The following is a 6410-nucleotide window of genomic DNA, read 5'->3' on the forward strand; positions in this document are numbered from 1 at the left end:
CAGTCTAGTAGATGAAGGATATTTGAGCTTATACATGTCCTAATCAACTCAATTCAGATCTCAATGTTAGTTCTAATTGTTAAGAGTGTTGAAGCATCCTATGTGATAATCTCAGGAAATCAGTCTAGTTCATAGCTGTGCAGGCTAATAATTCCAGACCATTTGTTGGAATTAAGGTTTGTCAGGTTCTATATTAAAAAAGACAAAGGGACCTACAGTTTTGTTGTTGCTAAATGTATCAATCTAAGGTAAACAACTCAGCTACCTTTGAACATACCAATTATAAACATAAGAAGTTATAATCATTTTGGTCAAATTCCTTTGGTATCAGAGACTTTTTGGTGTTTTCATTCAAGCCATTTCTGTTACTACACCTCCCTCTAGGGGAAGATGTCCATCTCAATTATCCTGTATAAAAATCAGCAAATATATTTAATAAGTTTTGTTTTAATTGAATTGAACCAAATTTAAGAATTGTCTACCTACATGGTATAATACAGTTCATTGGTCAACTGATTGAGGAATAACTATTTAGCTAATTAAATCAAAAATCATTTGATTTGTAAGGAATGGCTAAGTTTATTTGATATTCATTCAGATGGTAAAACTGAGTGGTGATATTTTTTAACTCTCTAAAATTAAAAGAAAATGAATTAATTGCAGTAGTCAGAGAGATTGTTTGATAAATAACTTTCATGATCCCTGAATACCTAGAAAAGCATATTTTTTTTATTATAAATTATTAGATCATTCAAAACATTTTGCAGTACAATAGTACTGAATTTCTGCAACAGGCTTTGGATGCCAGCACCAGTCCACAGCAGGCTGCTGCCATGTCTGGAAGAGCAGGCAGGGCCTGGTGTCTTCTTCAGCAACAGCCACCTGGTAGCAGCGACTGTCCCTTGGCAGAAGCTGCAGCCGTGGGTGATGGGGGTGTGTGGGGGCTGCTCAAGCCCAGTCCAGCCTCCCAGGGATCCTGCACTTCCTACAGCACAAGTGGGTGCACTTCGAGGTGGAACATGGCCAGTGGAAGGTGGAGCAGGCAGAGCTGCAGGCCCAGATTGCATTCCTTCAAGGAAAAAAGAAAAGACATGAAAATCTGAAGAAAGATCTAGTAAGGAGAATCAAAATGCTGGAATATGCTCTTAACCAGGAGCACAAGTTGAAGTATGGGACAGAGTTGAATCCGGGAAATATGAAGCCTCCAAGTTATTATTCTGATGAAGGCAATGGAAAGAGGTGCAACCATAACAAAACATCCAGTTTATGTGGAAACAAGGGAGATAGCTGCTCAGGCAGTATCTGCAGGAGGTTGGTTACATGGATACCATACTAGAAGTAAAATCAAAATAGGTACAACCTTGTTGACCTTTGCAAGTGATGTCACTGAGAGGGAAAATGAGAAAAATCAGGGGTCTGTTATAAATGGAGCAGAAACTGAAATTCATAAGGAAACAGTAATGATTGGGAAACTGATTCTGCCTCTGTACTGGATACTTTCAAATTCCTTGAAAACAAGTGATGAAGATGATATTGATGAAAGAGAGAAAACCATCACTGATAATACTTCAGTGATTGTTAGGAAGAGGGTGTTATCTGATAGCAGTGAAGATCGAGGCACAAAAGAAGCTCTAAAGGAGTTTGATTTCTTGGTTGCACCAGATGAAGAAGATGGAGAATATAGAAGCGTAGGCAATGGAACAGAATGGGAAAAGGAAGACCAGTGTCTCATGTTTGAAGCCTAGAATGTGGACTTGGGAGTAATTACTAAAGTCAAGAAACAACACAAAAAGGAGAGAAAGGGCAAAAAGATGGTGAAGAAGCCCAACAGTTCAAAATTACAAGTTATGCTTGCGAACTTGAGAGATGTTGCTAAACTTCCCTCCTTGCAACCATCTTTGAGATCAACTTCTACACCAAGGACTTCAAGGCTTAGTGAGCATGAAATTAACAGGACAGATGAAGTGGAAGTGTTAACATTGCCTCCTGTATGAGGGAAGTCATTTATCATGAGAGCAGATCAAGTCCTTGAAAATGAGTTTGGTCTTGGTGAATTAGCAGGACTCACAGTTGCTAATGAGGCTGATTCACTGACTTATGACATAACAATAAAGATGTTTTGAGGAAAACCTGGAATCCAAAGTTTACATTAAGTAGTCTAATGGAATTCAAGCACTTGCTTTCCATTTAATTGAGCCAGTTTTGATAACAGCATCTGAGGATTACACGTTAAAAATGTGGAATTTACAAAAAACAACTCCAGGAAAAAAGAGTACCTCTCTTGATGTGGAATCTGTCTATACATTCAGAGCTCACAAAGGTCCAGTCTTCTGTGTAGTAATGAGCAGCAATGGTGAACAGTGTTATAGTGGAGGGATAGATGGCCTAATTCAGGGCCGGAATACAACAAATCCAAGCATCGATCCCTATGACTTTTATGACCCTTTTGTTTTAAGAGGTGCACTTCTGGGCCACACAGATGCAGTCTGGGGCTTAGCTTATGGTGGAGGACATCAACGTTTATTGTCCTGTTCAGCAGATGGTACTCTTCGTTTATGGAATACAACTGGAATTTCTCCAGCCCTAAATGTATTTAATGATAATCAGGAATCCCTGCCTCTGTGGATATAGTGAGCAGTGATCCAAGCCATATGGTAGCATCATTCAGTAATGGATATACTAGAACCTTTAACATGGAAACACAACAGCGCATTCTCACTTTAGAAGCCAACCTAGATAAAAGCTCTAACATGTCCTGCCAAATAGAGTCATCAGTCATCCAACCCTTCCAATCAGTATCACTGCTCATGAAGACAGACACATTAATTTCTATGATAATAACACAGGAAAACTGATCCATTCAATGGTTGCCCACTTAGAAGCTATTACATTTTTAGAAGTTGATCCCAATAGCCTATATTTCATGTCTGGCAATCATGACTGTTCAATACGTTTATGAAACCTAGAAAAAAAGGACTATATCCAGGACCTATCAGTCCACTGAAAAAAGTTTGAGGAATTTATTCATGATGCAGCATTCCACCTATCAAAATTACATCACCAGTACTGAAGCAGATGCCCTGGCCAAAGTTGACATGATGGCTCCGTTTCAGCTTCTCACTCTTCCTGTATAATCAGTTGCACACAAGAGATAACAGAAAACAAGGGGGAAAAGCCACCTTTTCTTGCCCTTTCATTCTGCCAATGGAGCACAGAGAACATTTGTTAAAATATAGTTTTTGTAGTCAATGTACTGTTTTCTAAAAGCAAAGTTTGTTCATGTTGCTGCAAGCTCAGCTGGTTCTGTGAGCCTGAATACTGTTTCAAGTTATTCTGAAAGTATATGCTTTTACTTGTGAGGGGGTTCTTATTTGCTGGGCAGGCCTGAGCAAGATGAGGTTCATTTAGTCTCAATGGAGGAATTGGGGCACTCTTTAAGGGAGGGATGCATCAATAATAAGGGGCAGCTAGGTGGTGCAGTGGATAGAGCACCAGTGTAGGAGTCAGGAGGACCTGAGTTCAAATCTCACTTCAGACACTTGACACTAGCTGTGTGACTTTGGGCAAGTCACTTAACCCCAATTGCCTCATCCTGGGTCATCTCCAGTCATCCTGATGCATATCTGGTCACTGGATTCAGATGGCTCTATAGGAGAAGTGAGGCTGGTGACCTGCACAGCCCTCCCTCACTCAAAACAAAGTCAAGTGCAAGTCATGTCATTATTTCTCTGATGGCATGGTCTTCTTCAGCAAAGAAGGACGAACACACAGATCAATAATATGATTTTTTGGGAAGAGATGAAGAGAGCAGGGGAACTTCAGCATGGTTTTCATTTGAAAATTTTTTTCAAACATGTGCCTGTTAGGTAGTCAAAACAGTGACTTTTAACATGTCCACTGGACTAATCCTTTTGTGAATGATGACAGCAGGTCTGAAAGGAGTGTAGCTTAGTGTATCTATGAGCTTTAAACATAAAATAACTGGCAAAACATTTTACCTATTAAAAATAATGCAATAATATGTTACATATATTATTCAGTGTGCCAATGAGATACTTAATTTGCAGGCAAAATTGTATATTGTATTACATCTTTGAAAATAGAGTTGTTACTAAGTGACTGAGAGTTCAGTTGTTAGATATTCAAATTTAAAAAGAATGTCTGATATGTTCTACACTTACTATGAGATTTAACTTATGCAAACATTCAAATTTGAGTCTCTTTATTGTTCAAAGACAGTCACTAGCACAGGTCTCTGACATAAATAATGTGTATTACTGTTAAAATTCAGTTTTATTCATGTGATGATTATAATACCAAAATGGTTAACCATTCTTATCAGTGAAGTTACAAATGGATAGATCAAAAGCAAAAAAAAATGTTTAGAGTGAGTTTCATTTATTTATGTTCACATAACCATGCTTTAGAATATCTATGTTCTCTTTCTTCCCTAAACCTGATAAATCTGATAGCTTTCAACAATACTATCTATTATTCTTAATGCTGGTTTAAAAGAATAACCCAAATTCAATCTGCTAGGGTTGGGTTAGGTTCATCCAATTGTTTTTGCTAAATATATATATAAACATAGCTCAAACAGTATATCTTCAAAAACCCTGTTTTAGCACTGCTAGGAGGGAGGACATCTGAATGGAAAGGTCAATATCTTTTCTTAAAAGACTTTAGGCTGGGAAATCTGACTAAAAGCTGGTTGTTTCTTTCTGACCAAGTGTTGCAGCTACCTCAACTCAACCTCATACTATTCAGATTTCTAGTACCCCACCTTACTGCCTAACTGAAATCTACTTTACCTCCTATCCCACCCCTTCTCCTGGACACCCAAATCCAGGGACCAGTTAAAATATATATATATATATATATATATATATATATATATATATATATATATATATATATATATATATATATATATATATATATATATATACATATATATATATATATATGTATATATGTATATATATATATACATGCATACACACACGTACACATATATAAATCATTGAACACAACTTTGCTTTCAGTAGTCTCTCAAGTTAAAAAAAAAAAATAACAGGCCATAATAAACACTTATGCTCTCCTGAAAAAAAAGGAAGAAAATATTTTCTGTAAAGGTATAGAGAGAAAATATTTTAGGCCTTACAGGTCAAGAAGCAAAATCAAAGTATTAAGTAGATACTTATATGACAAGAGAGAAAATAAATTTACACAAATCGTAATTGGTGAAATAAAATGTAATAACTATAATGATAAAATATGTTTTGGTAATACAAGTCTAGAAGATAATTTGGAAGGGATAACCTTTCAGATAAATGGAGTTCAAAATTGGTGTTTGCTATCATTAAAATAAATGGAAAATATCTAACTATAAAACTGATTTTTAATGAGATTTTACACATTTCATATCTGAAAAAACTCACTTACAAAAGTAGGTACTATCAAATGCTAAGATCATTCCATATACATGATTTTATTTGAACATATTCATCACTTTGAAGGCATTTATTTAACACTGAGGTACTTCTCTTGATGTGGTCTTTTACTGTGTCATTATATTGCAGATTAAACTTTTTCAGCTGAAGGTTAGATGGAAGTTAAATGCATTTTATTTCATTTCTTTTGCATTTGAAAAATGCACTTGAAAATGTGCTACTGGAACTGTAGTTTGAGCTCAGGAAATATGTCTGCTACACTTTATAGGGGAACAGAGATCTCACTTTGTGATTTTACTTTTGACAGCATAGGAAGTATATAAATCAGCTTTACATTATTCATGATTCATTAGTTGTCATTGAATAAACTTTACCACAGTATAAATTTTGTTTGTGAATACTGGCTTGCGTTTCAATTCTAGGTTGAATATATTAAGAAATATTATCAAGTCTGTAGCAAAAGATAATTTCCAAAGTCATTCAAAATTCAATAATAGTGTTTCTTCTCATTCAGTTAAATTTCAGCTTTTGCCTTGAGCTAAAAAACATAGTTCTTTGATAGTTTTCTTTGATGGGTATGCACTGGCAATCAAATAACAACAAGAACAACAAAAATAAAATGTCAAGGTATCTCAATATATATGGTTTACAACTATCAAAATGTAACAGTGTTGTTGGGATTTATAGTTGACAGAGCAACTGTGTGATGTGATAAATACAACACAGGGAACAACTCAACCGTTCCATTGTAGAACCAAAGCAGCCACAGATAATATATAAATAAATGAGCATAACTGTGTTCCAATACAACATTATTCATGGATGCTGAAATTTAAATTTCATATAATTTTCAAGTCTCACAAATTCTTCTTTTGATTCTTTGACTATTTCAAAATTAAAAAATATGTATATATTTAGAGCTCACAGGCTTTACAAAACAGGTAGTAGGCTGGATTT

At 35.6% G+C, this 6410-nt stretch overlaps 1 pseudogene; it reads left to right on the forward strand.

Moving 5' to 3' along the window:
• The first annotated feature begins 801 nt into the window (after window positions 1-801).
• LOC140502441 (striatin pseudogene) lies at window positions 802-3134 on the forward strand (annotated as a pseudogene).
• The last annotated feature ends 3276 nt before the right edge of the window (window positions 3135-6410 follow it).

Source organism: Notamacropus eugenii, chromosome 4, assembly GCF_028372415.1.
Source record: "Notamacropus eugenii isolate mMacEug1 chromosome 4, mMacEug1.pri_v2, whole genome shotgun sequence".
In the NCBI taxonomy this organism is placed as follows: Eukaryota; Metazoa; Chordata; class Mammalia; order Diprotodontia; family Macropodidae; genus Notamacropus; species Notamacropus eugenii.